Below are 23,452 nucleotides of genomic sequence, written 5' to 3'. Positions count from 1 at the left end.
ATCTAAGGTCCCTCCCTTTGAGTCCTGAGAGTCTCTCACCTACCAGGTCTCTGGTGCATTCTGAAGGGTTCCCTCAACCTCCTATCTCCTGAGGTTGCCTGTTTCCATTCTTTCTGATGGACCTCAGAGCTTCAGTCTTTTTACCTCTCCCAATAACAGATCAGGTTCCCCTTTCTCATACATTGCTGATGAACTGAGAGCAGTCATCATTAAGGACCTAGTATATATTTCTCTTTCTGTCCCCATGTCATAAATTCTGAGAATCAATTTTACATATCAGCAAGTTTCTCAAAAACACAAAGACATATTGAACTCAGGAAATTTCCAACTGAGGATGGTAACAAGTAGATTAATGTTGTAGCCAGTTCTCCTTCAGTTATACATGTCACTTTTCAGGACAGTCCCAAGAAAATATATACTCACTCCAGAAAACCTATCAAAAATCTATATTGTATTTCTTAAATATTACCTCATTCTTTTAATTTTCCTCTTATATTTGACATTGATATCACTGCCAAAGTTAGTTAAATTCACCTACATTTTTATCTAAATTCCTACTTTTAGTAGAACCTAAATAAAATGTGATTGCTAGGAAAAACTATGTAGAAATAGTGCTTTAGAAGAATAGTCTGAAAATAATTTATACATAAGTCAGATTACCAAGTACTCTGCATTGCTGAATAATCAAGATAACTCCTGTCATGAACCACCATAATCTGTCTTACTCATGACATTAGATGACAAAGTTGAAAGAGCTCTCACAGACCTAAACATGGCAAACATAGAAGACAGGTTTTGCCCTTTTACCTCTTTCCCTCCCCTTACTAAATTTATTGCATTTCCCAAACTAGTTCACAATGCATATTTCCTTATTTGGCCAGTGAATCATTTCTGAGACAAAACACTAAGGTCTAACAATCAAAATTTATTATTTGACTAATATGTCCAATCAGGTTTTACCAATTTACCATAGGAAAAATCTGTCCTGCTTTGCCCTTAAAAGCTCACTCCTACACTGGGGCATCAAGCCTTCACAGGACCAATGGCCTCTCCTCTCACGGATGTCTGACAAGGCAATCATCTGCTACATATGTAGCTGGAACCATGGGTCCCTCCATGTGAACTCTTTGGTTTGTGGTTTAGCTCCTGGGAGCTCTGGGGGTACTAGTTTGTTCATATTGTTGTTCCTCTTATGGGACTATAAAACTCTAGCTCCTTGGGTCCTTCCTCTAACTCCTCCATTGTGCTCATGCTGTGAGCATCAACTTCTATATTTGTCAGGCACTGGCAGAGCCTCTCAGGAGACAGCTGTATCAGACTCCTATAAGCTAGCACTTGTTGGCATCCGCAATAGTGTTTTGTATATGGGATGGATCCCCAGGTGGAGCAGTCTCTCAATGGCCTTTCCTTCAGTCCCTGCTTATTACTTTGTCTCTGAATCTTCTCCCATGGGTATTTTGATCCCCTTTCTAAGAAGGACCAAAGTATCCACACTTTGGTCTTCCTTTTTGAACTTTGTATGGTCTGTAAATTCTATCTTGGGTACTCTGAGCTTTTGGGAATGCCAGGACAGGAAAGTGGGAATGAGTGGGTTGGTGAGCAGGGAAGGGGGATGGGATGGGGGTTTTCAGAGGGAATATGAGGAAGGGGGATAACATTTGAAATGTAAATAAAGCAAATATCCAATAAAAAATTAAAAAATAAAAGAAAAAACAAAACAACAACAAAACAAGAAAACAAAACAAAACCACTCCTACAGAAACATACACTCTTGCTTCTTTTGTATTCTTGCTTCTCTTGCTTGCTTCTGATGCTATTTTTACAGCCCTTCCACACACACTTGCCTCTCCATTGTAATAAATATGTGCTGAGAATTTGGTGTCTGGGTATGTCTTATACCAATTCCAGGGAGCTGACTTTCTTTTCAGAAATAAAAGTGTAACAAGAAACATGGGTTTCTGTTGTACATTCAACCTTTGTAAAGCACAGGAGTATGGGAATAAAGTTGGCTGGCATTTATCATTTGTTCTAGAAGTGTTTAAGAAAATGTAAGTGGGAGCCCTGCCCTATTCTCCGGGACTGGGCGGGGCAGGGCCCTGCGGTCTGTCCAGAGACCTCAGGCTGGAAAGCCAGTGACTTTCTTGTTGGCAATCTCAGCCAGGCCATGTCTGGTGGCGTAGCCCCTCGGTGCTTAATCAAGACTCACTATTGCGAGTCTAGGTCCAAGCCACTACTATGCCCAACCCCAGCAGTACCTCCTTTCCTGGCCCTCTCCCTGAGGAAATTAGGAACCTGTTGGCAGATGTTGAAACATTTGTGGCAGACACACTGAAAGGGGAAAATTTATCCAAGAAAGCCAAGGAAAAGAGAGAATCTCTCATTAAGAAGATAAAAGATGGGGGCTGGTGAGATGGCTCAGCAGTTAAAAGCACTGACTGTTCTTCTGAAGTTCCTGAGTTCAAATCCCAGCAACTACATGGTGGCTCACAACCATCTGTAAGGAGATCAGATGCCCTCTTCTGGTGTGTCTGAAGACAGCTACAGTGTACTTACATATAATAAATAAGTAAATCTTAAAAAAAAAAGAAGATAAAAGATGTAAAGTCTGTTTATCTTCAGGAATTTCAAGACAAAGGTGATGCTGAGGAGGGGGATAAATATGATGATCCTTTCGCTGAGCCTTCAGACATGATTGCCTTAGCCTCAGAGCACTATGATAAAGATGATGATGGCCCCTCAGATGGAAATCAATTTCCTCTGATTGCAGCCCAGGACCTTCCTTTTGTCATAAAGGCTGGCTACCTGGAAAAACGCAGAAAAGATCACAGCTTTCTGGGGTTTGAATGGCAGAAGCAGTGGTGTGCTCTCAGAAAAACAGTATTCTACTATTATGGGAGTGATAAAGACAAACAACAGAAAGGTGAATTTGCAATAGATGGCTATGACAACAAAATGAGCAACACCCTTAGGAAGGATGGAAAGAAAGATTGCTGTTTTGAAATCTGTGCTCCCAATAAACGTATCCCAAACGTATCCCAGCACACTCTCCCAAAGATACTGAGGAATGGGTCCAGCAGCTGAAATTTATCTTACAAGACATGGGATCCGATGTTATTCCTGAGGATGATGACGAAAGAAGAGAATTATATGATGACGTTGATCATCCTGATCCGGTCAGCAGCCCACAAAAGAACCAACCAATAGATGTTGAAATTCATGAGGAACTTCCAGAGGAGGAAGAGGACACTGCTTCAGTGAAGACAGCCGAGCAAGGAAAGGGGAGGTGGGACAGCATGCATCACCCCTCAGGAGATAAAAGCACTGATTATGCTAATTTTACCAGGGTTTGTGGGACTGTACTGGAGCTCTTTCTGATGAGTTGTCCTTTAAGTGTGGCGATGTGATTTACCTTCTTAGTATGGAATACAATAGATATGGCTGGTGGGTAGGAGAGATGAAGGGAGCCATTGGCTTGGTGCCTAAAGCCTACCTAATGGAAATATATGATATTTGAGATGCTGGAGAAGTCTTATGTCCGTCTGCAAGTGCCTTGGAACTCGGTACGCCTGAATGCCTGCCCAGAGCCACCCTCCTTTGGGTGAATTCCTGCCTCAGCTGTCAGTCTATGTAGTCACTCACTAAAGCACTCTGATGTCAGATTAAGCAAGTAGTGATAGGTTACATTAGATACAGCAGTAGAGATAAGACCTGTTGCTTTTCAAATAATAATTAGTTTTAATTTACCCATTTGGTTTGTATGGGAAAATTCATTGTGATTGTACGTGAATCTTAGTCATTGAAGCTGCCAGTGAGGGTTGCTGTTTCTCTTAGTCCCTAAGTATAAGTTATTTTTAGAGTGCTGCATATAATTTCATAGACTTTGTACATTTTGAGTCTTTAATAAGGACCTCTTAAAAGAAAGAAAGAAAGAAAGAAAATGTAAATGGTATGATAAATTAAGCAACCCATCCGTGGTTCTCAAATTTCTTATAAAAACATACATTGGCAAATCAGTCCCAGAGATTCTGAGTCCATATAACTGAAGTTCAAGAATTATAAACTGTAGCAAGGTTAAGGTGGTGATTATGATAATAATCATGATAGTATTAGTATAGAAAACATACTTTGAGAAGCATTTACATTAGGAATGCTATGAAAATAAGAGGTTTCACATAGCCTTTAGAGAGGCTATCAACTTTCATATTTAATGGCTTCATGGATAGACTCAAGATACTGAAACAAAATCCAACTAATGACCCAAGCAGCTAATCAACCATCAAAACTTCACAGAGTCTCATCAAACATTTTATGATAAATCCCAGACTCAGGAAGGGAAACAAGACACTGAAATGGCCACATCTGGTAGACACACAACTGCCTATAAATATAATTCTTAAAGATCTGATACCCTCCTTTGGGCTCTACAGGAACTTATATGTGATGCAGACACACACCCTCCACACACACACTGGCACACATTGACAACTACAACTACCTCACACCCAAGTTGAACTGCCTGCTTCTAAACTGGCTAAAACTGTTGTATCTTACAAGATTTTAGAGTAATTAAATCTGTACTTTCCTATAAATCAGGCAAAGCTTTTATCTAAGGCAAATTTTGAGCAAGATGATAAAGTATTCAAATCTCTCCTGATTTTATTACAAACTCCAGAGAAATAGCTATGTTATAGTTTCTGCATAAGAAAACAGCAACATCATCACCAATACCTTATTCTAAGTCAGCAGGATATGTCTAAAATTGACCATGAAATAGGTTTTGTAGTGGGAATCATCTTACATATCTTGACATAGGAAAGTTTATGGTCATGTAAACACTCCTATGACTTAACAATTAAATTGCTCCATAGCAATGCTGGATCAAATTTTAATATATTTCAGAAAAATATTATTAAAATTGTGATACCATAAAATCTATATGGAATGAAATAATATCAGTTACTTTAATTGTCTTGGCAGAATATTAAATTGAATGCCAGAAAGATCATGTACAATTATTTTACTGCAACCTCTGTGATAACCCAGAAGACACAGCCTTTGTTAAAAGAGTAAGAAGGAAGGCATGTGGTACATCAATGTAATTCAGTCTTAAGAACACTGAGTTAAAATGATGACTTCAATGTCATCCTAAAGACCTTTGAAATAATAACCAAATTATCTAAGTAATTTAACAAAATAGAAAGCAAGAAATTTTAATTATGATTCTTATTGTTTACACTTGGCTATAATCTGAAGACATTTTGTTTACTAGCTCTTGCTGTAGATGATCAATCTGTTCTAATCTCCCCAGCATCATCCAAGGCAAAATTCCTTGCTACCTGCCCCAATGTGCTGGATTCGCAAATGAAAACCATACACACACACACACACACACACACACACAGAACACACACACACACATGGCCTTATATTTAAATATTCCTTAAACAGCTCAATGTCTGGGCCACTCCCAAACTTCCACGTTTTTAATACCTCCCATACTCCTTCATTACCACCTACTAAATTATGTATTCCATCTTTGCTACCCTAGACTCAATGCAGGGGTGGGAGTCATCTGGGGTTATTCTTCCCCAAATTTTTACATGATTGGTACTCTGTCTTCTTCAGTTCTCAAACCTGCATCATATTCCTTTTAGAGCATGGAGATCCTACTTCTTCTCTTGGTCCCCTTGCCCACAAATCCCAAAGTTCTGCCTCTGTCTCCTTGCTCAACCATTGTCTGCCAGCAACTTTATTTACTAATCATAACACATTGGGAGCAGGGACCCTCTGCTTCTTATGTGTGGGAGTCTTGTATAATTTTGGGAACGCAACTAACATAAACAAGCAATAAACCAAATCTACAACAACAAGGTACATATTTAAAACATATTTATAACTAACAAAATATTGTATTTTGTGTAAAAATGTAACCCACACTAGACATTGTGCATAAGAAAGTAAAGTTATAAATATTAAGCTGATAAATTTTCTAAGAAATATGTCTGAGGATTTCTCTGAGTATTTGGGCATGTTTAAGCAATATAATATTATTTTATTATTGAATTGTATTCAAATGTTCTGATTTCATAACTTATTATATTTTAAAACTGTAGCAGTATATTTAAATTCTTTATTAATCTTTATAGCAAGAAGTAGACTATGCCTCATAATTTGATTCATAAGAACATACATATGTCCACACATATAGAGTGAAAATAAAGTAGTAAAATAACATGTAACAATTAATTGTAGGCTAGATTAAAACTCACAGTCCAAATGTAGTAACTATACTGTGTGGATATATGGATTTCTATTTAGCCTTTGCAATAAATTAATGTTTGTCTTGTTTCTCCAATTTTAGTATATTTTAAGAGATCATCTTTACTTAGTGGTATACTTCTTTTCATAATAAACTTTAATTTGGTCCTGGGAACATGGCTTGTTGGGGAAGAGTACTTGCTGTGAAAGCAAAGGACCTACATTGAATCTGCATTGTCCATATAAAAATTGGATGGGGTTTCCTAGGCTTGATATTTCAGTGCCAGGGGTCAGTTGACAATAGGAGGATCAGGGTGTGTGTGTGTGTTGGGGGGGATTGTTGTCCTTAAATCTTTGTGTGTGCAAGTGTATATGTCAGGGTGCTGTGTGGCAATGAACCCTAGGATCATAAGACAGACCATGTGTCAAGGTAAAAAGACAGATAAAAAGAGACTCAGGTTCATACTGGCACACATATATGTACACACATGCAACATACACAGAGGGAAGGAAAGAAGGGTAAAGGGGAGAGATAGAAGGAGGGAGTAAAGGAGAGAGAGAGGACAGTAAGACTCAGACTGAAGTAACAAAGGGAAGTGTGTGCAATCCAATGTATTCTGGGGAAATGAGAATAACTATAGAAGCTTGTAGAAAGTAATGCATGGGCATAACCACTACTGCAGAATCTGTGAACATTTGCTACCACAGTTTTTGCTTGTGCAACACACCAAATCAGCTGTAAATTCACTGTCCACTATTTCTCTGAAGGTTTCCTCCATCAATGCTCAACAAGAAGGCAGATTATGCTTGTTCTGGAATTAACATTGTGTGATACAGATATATTAAAAATCCAGTGGATTGAGTGCTAGAGGAAAGGAGCACAGAACACACAACACATGTGCAGTGAAAAAGGAGTCACTAAGATATCAGTGAATTCCTTTAAGGGAAGGACCATGAAATAGGTAGACAAAGTAGAAGTTGGTCTTCTCCTTGTACCTATTATTCAAAGTGTTTAATTTATTTCTCAAATAATGTACATTTGGACTAATTATTAAAAAATTGTTATGCATATTAAAATATTCCAAATGTCACAGGACTCATAATGTTTTGGCCAGGACAGAGTGAGTACAGTCATTGTTGTTAGATACTTTGATTATGCATGAACTCATGGAGGCAGAATTCTAAAACTGTTGCATGGTCTATGTGGGCTAGTTAAAACAAAAGAATGTAAGAATACACAGTAGTTACTATTCAAGAAGTAGCAAGCAGATTGTTTTCTTATCATTTTCTTTTAATCTGATAAAATACTAAATATTTAGAATTTTTCTTGGTATTGGTAGATCATGTATATATAGTGTGAATGAATTCATTGCATATTATGTTTATTATTCTTGTGGTTTTAATTACCTTTCTTTCTTATAATAAAGGTAATTAAAAATCTTATATAGTATGCTTGAATAAGGTAACATACACAACAATTCTCATTTAAATTCCTCAGGATAACTGATTCAAACTAACTCATCTTTAAATGTATTCTTTTTAATGGGTGTTCATTGGGTTGGGAAATGGGATCAATTTTTATAAATGCTTCCCACTGCAGCAAAGATTGTCTTCTATCCTCAGCATAACAGGTAATTAACTGTGCTTGAGAAGCAAGTCCTCAGAGAATTATTTCCCTGGGAAGTTTGTCTAGTCACAGAGGACTAGGGTAAATAAGATGTCTATGAAAACAATGCACAGGACTCTCGGGAGTAGCAAGTATATAAAAGCCTTCTTGATATTCTCTATTACTATTTTCCTAACTTGAGCTTTCCCTCCTTTTAGATTCTTTGTATGAACTAAAAACCTGAGAGTTCTGAAACAAATCTTAAACTGTCACCTTTATACTAGGATCTCTCTGTCCTCTGAAAAGGAAAAACTGAACTATCTTCCCTTATAACTATTTTTAATCAAAAAAGGGGATTTATCAAAATAAGGTAAGTGACGAGACACCTCTATTGACAGACATGCAGTCCTAGGAAAGGGGGAAAGTGTGGGCTGCAGTATCTAATTAGTGCACAGGAAAGACAGCTCCACTTCAAAAAGCCTTTCACAAACCTTGGCTATATCTATTTCAGTGACTTTAGGAACAACTAGACTTTAAAATTTAACTAATTTTTTTTTCTCATACTCTCACTGAAACCAAAAGAACTCTTAAGTTTCTATAAGCAATATATTTCTCAGTTGTTGATTACCTGAAAGTATTAATATTTAGACATTTGATTGTATAAAAACATGTTTAAAACAAAATTAATCTTGTTCATGTGTTTCACCCAAAGCTTTAGTCTATGGTAAAAATATTATACTTGGAGGTAAAAATGCTTATAATATCAATGTGAATAACAAAAATTCAATGTGTCTGTGATTTTTGACCCAGTTTTTATAATAAAAGAGAGCCTTAAACTCAGATGACAAATAAATACATCTAGAAGATAAATGAGTTAATAATAATTTATCACAAATTATTGGATATCAAAATTTCCACTAAATAGTTATACAATAAAGCACATACATGACAGAGAAGAACAACACTATAATTGAGGCTTAACTCATCTGGCTTATAAATAGGGGATTTTTTTTATAACTGTACAAATATGAAGAAAAATGTCAACGGTGTTTTTACTACTTGCTCAAACTCAAGTACATAAAGGAGGTTAGTATATATCTCAAATGTATTCACTACACATGCAGAAGATTTGATCTTTCAGCTGAGAACATAAAAATGGACCAACCAATATTCCATACTAAGATTTCAGAGCTATTTCTTCCAACTTCCCGACTGATTCCTGGAAATGTTTCTATGATTTTCCAGGAATGAGTTCATCACTGCTCTTAAAATTACCTCCTAAACATTATGCCACATGCACAGTCAGATAATTTGAAATTCCTTTCAAATTTTGTATTAGAAGTAGAAGTGAAATTCCCAGTTGTCACACTATTTTTTGTGCATGGAGGAATATGAATGTGTATGAATGGGATATTCATACATGTTTCTATTGTGTGGGTGTGTTGTGCATACAAAATCCAGAGTCCTTGCCAATTTTTTCTATATTTGATTTCTACTTTATGTTTGGAGACTGTGCTTCCCACAAAATACGGAGCTCATCAATTTAGCTACAGTACTGCATCAGTAGGGTCCATAAAAATAACCAGTTTTCTCTCAACTAGAACTGAGATTATAGAATTATAGGTTATAGATTATTGTTTCCCTTGCCAATATTATTACCTTATTACTGAAGATAAAATCCAGGTCCTCTTGCTTTGGTACAGAGCTCTATATGGACTGAGTTGTCTCCTAACCATCTCACATGACATTTCAAATATGGAATGACCACCCTGGTTTCTACAGTTATAAGGAATGAATCACGAGGCTTTGCTATTCCTATAAAACTAACTTTCTTGATACTTCTTTACTATAGGAGAGTCAGATTGCAGAGAATGTCATTGATCAATAAAAGGCATCCAGAAGAGTTTATTCTACTTATTTTTTCAGACTGTCCTTGGCTGGAACTTCCTCTCTTTATTATTCTTCTGGTAACATACCCCACAGCCATGATTGGAAACATTGCCATCATTCTGGTGTCCACATTAGCCCCCGCCTTCACAGCTCCATGTACTTCTTCCTCAGCAACCTCTCCTTTCTGCTCTGATTTGAAAAAAAATGCAAAAATTCATGGTGCTGTTTCATTTACAAATAGTTACTTTATTAAGTGCTAATACAATTATTTAATTTATAATACAAGTATGTCCTTCCAAGCTAATTGTCATGAAAATTACATAGTAATCATTCATCAATTGTTTTCTAACTTGTGACTTGTGAAACAAATCCAATTCTTGTGGGAGAGCTGACTACACACTGATAAATAGGAACTACTTTTTATAAAGTATTCTTTTAGTTTATAGACTTTATTTATGTGGTTGTTATTTTAAATACCCTGTTTTATTTCTTAATCATATCTATGCAAGTATTCTATATGAGGAATTGAAGAACTTACCATTAAATACCCAAAAGAGTATAATTAAAGATGAAAACATTATTTTCTTCAACTTTTATTTTAAATATCTTGATCAATTAAATAGGAAAAATGAAATATATAATGACAGCCTAGAAATATTTATACTAATATACTTGTAGCTAGATGGAATGTCCTTTTAAGGATTAAGAGGCTTAGCAATTTGTAATTTGGATTGAAAGAGAACTTGCTTATTTATTTCTACAATATGAATTGTTACAAATATATAAATTTTACATAAGGATGTTCAAAATATACAACACCGTAACTTGAGATATCTAAGACCATTCTAGTACTAACAGGGAGAATTTATCTTTTATCATGAAATCAGCTACACTTCATTAAAACAAATTGATGGCTTATAAAATTATGATATCGGAATAATTTATAAATAATTAAATATGGTGCATGCGAAAGAACTAAATATGAATGAAAATATAAGCTATATCATTACTTTCTTGACCTGAATGCTTTAATTATTGGCCAATCTTCATGGATTACCCATAGTCGCATTATCTCAGGATAAACTATTATATTTAGTACCTTTTCTTCCAGGTCTGTTCCTACCAATTGATGTAATTTTATTCCAACTTTTATGGTGAAATCCGAAACTTTTTTCTATGTAAATCTTTAATTTTTTTACTTTCTGTACTAAGAAAATCCATACCATAACACTATATTTCTTACCAAGAAGAGAACAAGTTTAAGGCAAAATAAGCAAAATACAATTAAGTTTGGGATGTATGTGATCTACATATGCATCTTGCAGTCTCTTTTTTACTAAAGTTTACTATTTCTCTACTCATAGTTTTAGCTGTAAACATGATGTTATTGTGCACGGTGTGACAATTTAAACCTTGATTTTGTGTACACATATATCTGGATGCAGTACTTATTCAGAGATTCTCCACTCTCAATCTTGTGTAAAAACCAGCTACTTAATTGTTTCCTGATGTGTCAATAAAGAAAGTTTAATACCCAATGACTGAGCAGGGAAAGAGAATGGGGCTGGACTTCCTGCCACCCAGAAGAGAAGCTGAAGAGAGAGGAAATGGGGATTTAGCCAATGGGAGAGAATACAGGAGAACAGAAAGCCATAAAAAGCAAGTATCTTCAGGGTGGAGTGGGGGGGGGAGCAATAAATGGGATATTTGAAATGTAAATAAAGAATATATCTAATTTTTTAAAAAAGCAAGTATCTTGGGAATTTGGACTGGGAGGTAGCCACATTGTTTAAGAGTATTAAAATTGAGAAATACTGCTCAATTGTTATCCCTTTAAAGTATGTTAAATAAATATAATGGTCCAATCTCAATTATTTGGGCACTAGCTGAGTAAGACACCAACTAAAAAGCCACTAATAGTTAGTGGCCCTAGATTGCCTAAGCCTGAAACTCCTTGCAGCATTTGAAACAAAGTACTTAACTCTTGAGTAATTAATCACGGGTCATTGGAAATTAATATCTCCCATTAATTTTTGAAAATAGTAATCATGAAGACTTTGCAACTGGTCTCTTATGATCTGTTGCTTTAGTGGTTGAATTTTTTGTTGACTTATTTTAAAACCCAAACAGTTCATAAAACCTTATCCCTGTCATTTTTCAGGAGCAATCTGTAGCCCCCAGCATGGAAAAGTTCTTTGTGTTTCCTTAAACATTTTTTTTCTAAAATATCTGTGTCAGAATCTGTCCACAAAATATCATCCATGTAATGACAAATAATGGATTGAGGAAATACCATGTAAATTATATGTAGTGGTTATTGCACAAAATACTCACACAAATTTGGACTGTTTAACATTCCCCGTGGCAGAATGTTCCACTGATATCTTTTTTTTTTCCTTTCTAATAATATTATTTTGGGAGAGTTCCATAAGCATTAGTAACATATAAGAAATGACAAACCACTGTTGACAATGAAAAAGAACAGCATTTCATCACTTCCAACTTTTTTAAAATTTATTGATATATTTATTTACATTTCAAATGATTTCCCCTTTTCTGGACCCCCACTCCCCGAAAGTTCCATCAGTCCCTTTCCCTCCCCCTGTTTTCCCACCCAACCCTTCCCACTTCCCCGTTCTGGTTTTGCCGAATACTGCTTCACTGAGTCTTTCCAGAACCAGGGACCACTCCTCCGTTCTTATTGTACCTCATTTGATGTGTGGATTATGTTTTGGGTATTCCAGTTTTCTAGGTTAATATCCACTTATTAGTGAGTGCATACCATGATTCATCTTTTGAGTCTGGGTTACCTCACTTAGTATGATGTTCTCCAGCTCCATCTATTTGCCTAAAAATTTCATGAATTCATTGTTTCTAATGGCTGAATAGTACTCCATTGTGTAGATATACCACATTTTTTGCATCCACTCTTCTGTTGAGGGATACCTGGGTTCTTTCCAGCATCTGGCAATTATAAATAGGGCTGCTATGAACATAGTAGAGCATGTATCCTTATTACATGGTGGGGAATCCTCTGGGTATATGCCCAGGAGTGGTATAGCAGGATCTTCTGGAAGTGAGGTGCCCAGTTTTTGGAGGAACCGCCAGACTGATTTCCTGAGTGGTTGTACCAATTTGCAACCCCACCAGCAGTGGAGGAGTGTTCCTCTTTCTCCACATCCTCGCCAACACCTGCTGTCTCCTGAATTTTTAATCTTAGCCATTCTGACAGGTGTAAGGTGAAATCTCAGGGTTGTTTTGATTTGCATTTCCCTAATAACTAATGAAGTTGAGCATTTTTTAAGATGTTTCTCTGCCATCCGAAATTCTTCAGGTGAGAATTCTTTGTTTGACTCTGTACCCCATTTTTTAATAGGGTTGTTTGGTTTTCTGGAGTTTAACTTCTTGAGTTGTTTATATATATTGGATATTAGCCCTCTATCTGATATAGGATTGGTGAAGATCTTTTCCCAATTTGTTGCTTGCCGATCTGTCCTTTTGATGGTGTCCTTTGCCTTACAGAAACTTTGTAATTTTATGAGGTCCCATTTGTCAATTCTTGATCTTAGAGCATATGCTATTGATGTTCTGTTCAGAAACTTTCTCCCTGTACCGATGTCCTCAAGGGTCTTCCCCAGTTTCTTTTCTATTAGCTTCAGAGTGTCTGGCTTTATGTGGAGGTCCTTGATCCATTTGGATTTGAGCTTAGTACAAGGAGACAAGGATGGATCAATTCGCATTCTTCTGCATGCTGACCTCCAGTTGAACCAGCACCATTTGTTGAAAAGGCTATCTTTTTTCCATTGGATGTTTTCAGCCCCTTTGTCGAGGATCAAGTGGCCATAGGTGTGTGGGTTCATTTCTGGCTTTATAAATTAAAAAAAAAATGATTCAGTTACAACACCAAAAAATATTTAGATATTTTACAAAGTGTCACTTTGCAGGACCATAATCACATTTAAGCCACTGACTTACTGTTAATGGAAAAGGTTCACACTGCATCTAGTTGCTATATTATTTCTAAGCATAATCACAGCTGATTGAATGCAATGTGATATACACCAAAATCCATATGGATGTAATATGGTGACAGCATTGTACAAGTAACATTGGTGACCTCCAACAATCATATGTTAAAAGTAGGCTAGTCAAGCTAAGTGTAATGTTGGAGCCAAAAAAAATGTAGTGGAATTAGGATTGTCTAGTGAGATCAGAAACTATACACTATAATGATGTAAAAACTAAATACTGATGGAACACTATCAAAATACTAGCAGCAACTGTGAAAGTCCTCAAAAATGACTAAGAAAATCTAGCAAATAAAGATAATACCATTTGTTTAAGAATATAAAACTTTGTATACAGTAAGCATAACAGCTTTGTGTAAGGCATTAAATCTGCTTCATTTCAAACAACTGCCAGAATATACTCCCACTCTAAAATGCCTCACTGATATCTTTTTATGGATTGAGCACTACTGTGAGTAGGTTCTGTGAAAGCAAACCTTTCCTTATCTTGCTAATGCAAATGAAGAGTAATAAAATTATGATCATAGGCCATTCCTTAAGTAATGAAGAAGGTAAAGAAATTCTAGGCTGTAACAGACCCACTGGTTGGATTACTCTATTCACTGCTCTTAAATTTGCTGACAGATCAGCTCCCATATCCACCAAATCTTCTATTTCAATACCATTTACTTGCAATTTTAATTTTGGCCTCTGATCATTAACAATGGTTTGTCAGAACACACAGTTTCTAGTACTTCCAAGCACCATATTCTCTATTCATAAGTAGTTTTACCCTTGAGGTAAGAAAACGGTAAAAATTGAGAAAACATATCACCTGCATTAAATTGCAACTCTCTTTTTACATAGGTTATAATTTTAATTTCTCCTCTGAAATCTTCACCTATACTTCCTGGGTGCGCAATGCATCCTTGCAAAGTCAATCCACTCCTTCCAGGATCATCTTTCTAGTACTGGAGGGCAAAAGATCATAAACAATCAGATATTTTTTTTAACAATCAGATATTGAATTTTTGGCAATTGAAAGAGGTGTTTACCTGTGGCCAAGTCAAGAGTTCTGCTGCTTGCAGTAACATGTATTAAATCATGAATGCCAAATGGAGGCTTTTTGGTTTGCATGTAACTCCTTGGCAGCAATAGCTCATAATTTTTGCTGCATTGCCCTGAGCCAGGCACCCAAGGCCATTTCCTGACAGAAGAGTTTACCTTAAATGTCTTCTTTTGGACTTTCATCCATTTGCCAACTGGCAACCCTGCCTCATCACCTGTACAACCCTGGAAACCTAGGCCTTCATTTTGGTTTGTATTAGAAAAATCATTGCCCTTACAAATGGTTTGTTCACAATTTTGTTGCCAATAATCACATTTTCCACAGTTAAAGCACCAGGTATTTTGAGATCTGAGACCTTTGGTGGGTTGGTTACAGTCCTGTTGCAAATTACTTTATTTCCTGCAATTAAAGCACTAGACATTTTGACATCAGATACTTTTAAATATAGCTTTGAGGGGAAACTCTGTTAATTAAAGTCAAAGTCTACGATTTCCTGGATAGCTTTCTGGGGCTCTTCACATAATAGAGAATTCAGTTCCTTAATAGAGTTTCTCCTTCACTGACCTTGTCTGGGATATTCTAAGGCCCCATACTCACCTCTACCTGAGGAATGTCATATAGCCTCAACTAGTTTATAGGATTTTCTTCCTTCTCTAAAAACCTATTCAGCCAGCACCTGATTCAAGAAATTAGCTTCCCTATGCAAATGAGGTATGCCACATAGCTGAAACCCCAAAGTAATGACTTTTGCCCTTCCTAGATGTCCCTGTCTTCAGTCCCCCAAAACTTTATAAGCCTTTAATTATCCTCAATAAAATTGATGCACCTACTGACAAGGTATCTCTATGTGGTCATTCACTATATGTATTTATTGGACTTCTGAATCTCCTGTTCTACATCTCTACTCCCCATGCCCTCATATAGTATATCACACACCAAACTCCAAAAGCAAGGAAACCCACAAAGCTTAACCTATTATATTAGCATGGTACATGTTAGAACCAATATTGGTCATATCCCTTATTCACACATCCACTGACATACCTGCAGCTATAATGATCTAACAACTTTTGTCTTTCGGTATTTGAATTTTCAAACACCAAGGTCTCTAACAACACTTGACTTGTGTGAGAATCTAATTTGGCTTTGTTCACAGCTGAGGCTAATCTTTGTAAAATTTTAGTAATGACTTCTCTAGAGCCTTATATAATCTTTGTAAATGAGGTGGACTATTTTCCTGGCTTCCTCAACTTTGCCCCAAGATCTTAAAGTCCCTAAGTGAAATTATTCTATGGAAGCATCTACAAATTGAATCTGTTCTATTTATCAGAGTACCACCATTCACCTAGCAACTGGTCTTTTCTTAGATTCATTCCCTTCAATCTACTTTACTGTTCAATATTTGTGGCTTGTTCCCTCCACCTTATTACCTATTGCAAATGGGGACCAGCCAATAGTATCCCCAGTCTTGGGAAATAATTCTATTTTGAGTAGTCCAGTTATTTAGAATTTATTTCAGATAAGGCTAGTGCAACCCAAATGAGACCATGACTTCTTTAAACTGCCTTAGATCTATTATTTCTAAAGGACACTCACTTGTCTTGTCATAATTTTATTCCACACCATTACCAGGCATATGCTATATGACTACTAGAAAAGCTGATGATGATCTCACAACACCAGGCTTCCCCTCCTCTAATTCTGGTGGGACACTGATTCAAAATTAACCCCTTTTCTTGAAACAGATATTTATCACTCTGTGTTTCCAATTTTTATGCTTTTCTCTAACCCAACCTCCCTCCTGACCAGTTTTGTTTCTTCTTTCCTCCTGTGGCAAACCCCCATTCTCTTGCCCAGTTGCTGCTGCTGACACATTTTGTTCCACCTTTCCCAGTGCTCCTTGTCTCTCAAGTACTTCTATCTCCACCTGGAAACGATCAAGTTGCACAGCCGACTCTGTAACCCTTTCAGAAGAGAGTAGAGTGACCACTTTAGTTTTCCCATTTCAGCCATTTTGTTTGTTTCTTAAGCACCCCCATTTCTACCTGCAATTTTTCCAACTGCTCAGCCATTCTTACAACATTTTTCATAACAAAATATAGGGGGGAAAAGAAAGAAAAAATAGAAATTCTCCTCTTTGAGCAAAGCCTGGAGTATCCCAGGTGTTACAGCCACAATACATTTTCTACTGGCAACTTGAAAAAGAATCCATTCTTCCAATCCCTGCCATTTTCTCTATGGTTTTTGAAATCAAGTTCCCCACTTTTATCCTCATGTTTCATGCACCACTTCTTTCTAGTTTTGCTATTTTGTTGGTTCTTCTTATCACTACCTTTTATCACTCATGATTTTATCCCTAACACTACAAAAGAGAGTAACTAGGAATATATGGGAGAGAATTATTAGGAAAAATCCTGACTCTAATTTCTCATTTGTTTCTTCTTTGATCATAGCTAGTAAAAAAAAAAAACAAAACAAAAAAGCACCCTAAATGACAAACAATATCGCACACTTACCTTTTGGAGCCCTAGTATTTATAGACCCTCAAAAAATTTCAGAGAATTCCAAACCTCACACAATCACAAAAACAATCTACAGCTGGCAAAACCATGCCTTTGCTAGAGTACTAGGCAAATCACTGTCTGATGTGTTGGTGAGTCTGAAGCACCCCCAAATCCCTATGCCTATGACCGGGATTGACAAAAAAACAACAAAACAATACAAAACAAAAAAAATTCTTATAATATTTCTGTTTTTTAAAGAAACCAAAATTCCAAATTGTCACTACAAAATTTCAAAACAATTATTTAGAGACCTTGAAAGGGCAATACTCTATTTCATGTGGCAAAACATAAAAGCTCAAGATAGGAAAAATAATCCTGAACAATGAAAGAACATCCAGAGGTGTCACTGTGTCTGATACCAAGATGTACTACAAAGATATTGAAATAAAAAGTGCACCATGTTGTCATGTAAGAAGACATTCTCATCAGTCATATTAAATTGAAGATCAAACATAAATTCACACATCGATGGATGCCTGATTTATTTATTTTTATTAACTTTTGTAATATTTTATAAAGAAGCCAGAAATACACAATGGAAAAAAGAAAGCACCTTTAACAAATAGTGCTAGTCTAACTGAACATAAGCATGGAGAAGACTGCAAATGAACTCATATTTAGCACCCTGCATGAAACTAAAGTCCAAGTGTATGAAAGACCTCAACATAAAACAGGACACACTGAACGCAAGGATAGAGAAACTAGGGAATAACCCTAAATGCATTGGTACAACACACAAATTTCTGGAAAGAACACCAATAGCTCAGGCACTAAAATTAACAATTAATAAATGGGACCTCATTAAATGGAAGAGCTTCTTTCAGGACTATGACACACAAATGACACTTCATACTGATGAAGATTGTCAAGCAAAAGGAATACTCCTCCATTGCTGATGGTAATGCAAAACTCATGGATATGGAAGTCAACAAGGCAATTTCTCAGAAAATTGGGAATTTGCATACTTCAAGATCCATGTATACTAGTCTTAGGCATATATACCAAAAGATGTTCCATTCAGTCACCAAGACAGGTTCAAACTTGTTCAGAGAGGCTTTATTCATAATAGACAAAAACTGAAAACAACCTATGTGTTTCTCAACCCAGGAATGGATAAAGAAAATATGGTATATTTACAAAATGAAGGATTATTCAGGAATTAGAAAAAATAATATATGTAGACAATGAGTTAAAACTAGAAAAAGATTTGTCCTAAGTGAGAGAACACAGACCCAGAAAGACAAATACAATAAATACTCACTTAAAGTGGATATTAACTGTTAAATTAAAAATAATCAACATATAATCCACAGATTCAGAAATTCTATGTAACAAGACAGGTTTGGGGGTGGGGAAATGTGCTTGGCTCTTAGTGGAAAGAGAAATAAAATGCACTTTGTGGGTGGACTTGTGGTGGGTAGGGATGGGAATGGGAGGGATCAAATGGGTGAGGGAAGGACAAAGAAAAGTACAAGGAAAGATGACCAGAATAGGCAGTGTTTAAAGGGCATGCTGGAAACCTATGGCAAAGGAAACTTCCTGGAACCTATGAGGGTTACCTTTGCAAAAACTTCTATTAATGGAGGATAAGGAGTCTGAACTGGCCATCGTTTTAAATGAGGAAAGGCTTTTTGTGAACTAGGATAGCAACACAGCTACAAAATGCTCAATACACATTTAAAATTGCATCTCATGATGCCAATAGGGGACTTTAATAAGGACATAAATAACTCACTTAAAGAAATACAGGAGAACACATGTAAACAGGTAGAAGCCCTTAAAGAGGAAACACAAAAAATCCCTTAAAGAATTACATTGAATACACAACCAAACAGATGCAGGAATTGAACAAAACCATCCAGGATCCAAAAATGAAAGCTGAGACATTAAATAAATCACAAAGGGAGACAGCCCTGGAAATAGAAAACCTAGGAAAGAAATTAGGAGTCATAGATACAAGCATCGCCAACAGAATACAAGAAATGGCAAAGAGAATCTCAGCTGCAGAAGTCACTATAGAATACAAAACAGTGAAAGAAAATGCAAAATGTGAAAAGCTTCTGACCCCAAACATCCAGGAAATCCAGGACAAAATGAGAGGACCAAACCTAAGAATAATAGGGATAGAAGAGAAGGAAGACTCCCAACTTAAATGGCCCGTAAATATTTTCAACAAAATTACAGAAGAAAACTTCCCTAACCTAAGGAAAGAGATACTCATGGACATAAAAGAAACCTACAGAACTCCAAATAGATTGGCCAAGAAAAGAAATTTACATAATCATCAAAATATTAAATGCACAAATCAAAGAATGAATACTAAAAGCAGTAAGGGAAAATGGTTGAGTAACATATAAAGGCAGACCTACCAGAATTACACAAGACTTTTTACCAGAGACTATGAAAGCTGGAAGATTCTGGGCAGATGTCATACAGACCCTAAGAGAACACAAATGCCAGCCCAGGTTACTATACCCAGCAAAACTTTCAGTTACCATAGATGGTGAAATGAAGATAATGCATGAAAAAACCAAATTTACACAATATCTTTCCACAAATCCAGCCCTTCAAAGATAATAAATGGAAAACTCCAACTTGAGGAGGGAAACTACACCCTAGATAAAGCGGGAAAGTAATTATCCATTAACAACCCAATAAGAAGACAGTCATATAAACTCCATCTTCAACAAGAATAATACCAGGAAGCAACAATTACTTTTCCTTAATATCTCTTAATATCAATGGACTCAATTCCCAATAAAAAGACATAGGCTAATGGACTGGATACTTAAACAGAACCCAACATTTTGCTGCATACAAGAAACCCACCTCAGTGACAAAAACAAACACTACCTCAAAGTAAAAGGCTGGAATACAATTTTCCAAGCAAATGATCCCAAGAAACAATCTGTGGTAACCATTCTAATATCGAATAAAATTGACTTTTAACCTAAAGTCATCAAAAAGGATAAGGAAAGACAGTTCATACTCATCAGAGGAAAAATATAACAAGAGGAACACTCAATCCAGAAAATCTATGTTCCAAATGCAAGGGCACTCACATTCATAAAAGAAACTTTGCTAAAGCTCAAAGCACACATTGTACCTCACACAATAGTAGTGGGAGACTTCAACACCCAGCTCTCATCAATGGACAAATCATAGAAAACAGAACCTTAACAGAGAAACAGTGAAACTAACAGAAGCTATGAACCAAATAGATTTAACAGGTTATCTATAGAACATTTTAATCTAAAACAAAAGAATATACCTTTTTCTCAGCAACTCATGGTACCTTCTCCAAAATTGACCATATAATACATCACAAAGCAGGCCTCAACAAATACAAGAAGATTGAAATAATCCAATGCATCCCATCAGATCATCATAGATTAAAGTTGATCTTCAATCACATAAAAAACAATAGGAAGCCCACATACACATGGAAGCTAAACAACACTCTACTTAATGATAACTTGGTCAAGGAAGAAATAAAGATACAATTAAAGACTTTTTATAATTTAATGAGAATGAAGCCAGAGCCTACGCAAACCTATGGGAGACAAGGAAAGCAGTCCTAAGAGGAAAACTCATAGCTCTGAGTGCCTCCAAAAGAAACCAGAGAGAGCATACACCAGCAGCTTGACAGCACATCTGAAACAAAACCCAAGAGGAGTAGATGGCAGGAAATAATTAAAATCAGGGTTGAAATCAACCAAGTAGAAACAAAGAGAACTATACAAAGAATCAACCAAACCATGAGCTGGTTATTTGAGAAAATAGATAAACATTTAGACAGACTAACCAGGGGGCACAGAGACAGTACCCAAATAAACAAAATCAGAAAGGAAAAGGGAGGCATAATAACAGAAACCAAGGAAATAAAAAAAAAAATCATCAGATCCTACTACAAAAGCCTTTATTCAGAAAAACTGAAAAATCTGGATGAACTAGACAATTTCCTAGACAGATACCAGGTACCAAAGTTAGATCAGAATCTGATAAACCATCTAAATATATCAATAGCCCCTAATGAAATGGAAGCAGTCATCAATAGTCTCCCAACCAAGAAAAGCCCAGGACCAGATGGGTTTAGTGGAGGATTCTATCAGACTTTCGAAGAAGGAGTAACACCAATACTCTTCAAACTATTCCACAAAATAGAAACATAAGAAACACTACCGAATTTGTTCTAGGAAGCCACAATTACTCAGATACCTAACCCACACAAAGATTCTACAAAGAAGGAGAATGTCAGACCAATATCACTTATGAATATCGATGGAAATATACTCAATAAAATTCTTGTAAACCAAATCCAAGAACACATCAAAACGATCATCCATCATGATCAAGTAGACTTGGGATGCAGGGATGGTTCAATATAAGGAAATCCATCAACATAATATGTAGTCCGCCAGTGGCCACATACGAACTGGGTTACCTGGAAGAAAATTCTGAGGTTAACGGGAAGGGGGCGAAGGAGAAATGAGTCAAGAGGACAGTTGCCCATAGAGACCGACTTTACTATCAATAAGCCAATATTTATAATCTTAGGAAAAACCACCCTGACCCCTAAATGGCCGAGAGTTCATGGATTTTCTTCTTGGCGGGTTGTCTGCTTAGTCATGCAGTTTTCTGTTGGTCTCCAGGTGGAGCTGCACTGAGGTGAAATCGGCTGTATTGTTATCTTGAATAGGCCGGAGATAACGCTTGAGGAAGGGTGGAGGCTGTAGGCCAGGAATGCCTCAGCTTGAATGGGCCGGAGGTAACCCATCGGGAGAGTGGGGGTTGCCAGCCAGCTTAATGTTGTGGGGGAAGAGACATAATCCAATACATAAACAAACTAAAAGAAAAAAGACCACATGATCATCTCATTAGATGCTGAAAAATCATTGAACAAAATGGAACACCCCTTCACGATAAACGTCTTTGAAAGATCAGAATTCAAGGCTCATATCTAAACATAGTAAAAGCAATATACAGCAAACCAGTAGCCAACCTCAAATTAAATGGAAAGAAACTCAAAGCAACCCCTCTGAAATCAAGGACTAGACAAGGCCCTCCACTCTCTCTGTACCTGTTCAATATAGTACTCAAAGTCCTAGCTAGAGCAATTAGACAACAAAAGGAGGTCAAAGGGATAAAAATTGGAAAGGAAGAAGTAAGAATATCATTATGTGCAGATACGATAATATAATAATGTGACCCCAAAAATTCCACCAGAGAATTCCAAAACATGATAAACAACTTCAGCAAAGTGGCTGGATATAAAATTAACTCAAACAAATCAGTAGCCTTCCTCTACTCAAAGGAAAAACACACTGAGAAAGAAATTAGAGAAACAACACCCTTTACAATAGTCACAAATAATATAAAATACCTTGGTGTAACTCTAACTAAACAAGTGAAAGATCTGTTTGACAAGAACTTCAAGTCTCTTAAGAAAGAAATCAAAGAAGATCTCAGAAGATGGAAAGATCTCCCATGCTCATAGATTGGCTGGTTTAACTGGTCATCTTGACAAAAGAAATCTACAGATTCAATGAAATCCCTACCCAAATTCCAAATCAATTCTTCATAGAGCTATAAAGAACAATTTCTAAATTCATTTGGAATGACAAAAAACTTAGGATATCGAAAACTATTCTCAACAAAAAAAGACTTTCTGGGGAATCACCATCCCTGACCTCAAGCTGTAATATAGAGCAATCATGATAAAAACTGCATGGTATTGGTACAGTTGAAGACCCAGAAATGAACCCACACATCTATGGACACATGATCTTTGGCAAAGGAGCTAAAATCATCCAGTGGAAAAAAGACATAATTTTCAACAAATGGTACTGATTCTACTGGCAGCTAGCATGTAGAAGAATGCAAATCGATCCATTTTTATGCCCTTGTACAAAGCTCAAGTCCAAGTGGATCAAGGACCTCCACATAAAACCAGATACTCTAAAACCAATGGAAAAGTGGCGAAGACCCTCGAGCACATGGGCACAGGAGGAAAATTCCTGAATAGAACACCAATAGCTTATGCTCTAAGAGCAAGAAT

The 23,452-nt window shown here is 36.4% G+C and overlaps 1 pseudogene; it reads left to right on the top strand.

Annotated features, from left to right (window-relative positions):
• Positions 1-2,235: 2,235 nt before the first annotated feature.
• Positions 2,236-3,516, top strand: LOC127669822 (src kinase-associated phosphoprotein 2-like; annotated as a pseudogene).
• Positions 3,517-23,452: the final 19,936 nt, after the last annotated feature.

Source organism: Apodemus sylvaticus, chromosome 19, assembly GCF_947179515.1.
Source record: "Apodemus sylvaticus chromosome 19, mApoSyl1.1, whole genome shotgun sequence".
In the NCBI taxonomy this organism is placed as follows: domain Eukaryota; kingdom Metazoa; phylum Chordata; class Mammalia; order Rodentia; family Muridae; genus Apodemus; species Apodemus sylvaticus.
Note: the sequence above shows the minus strand (reverse complement) of the source record. Positions and strands in the feature narration are given on the sequence as shown.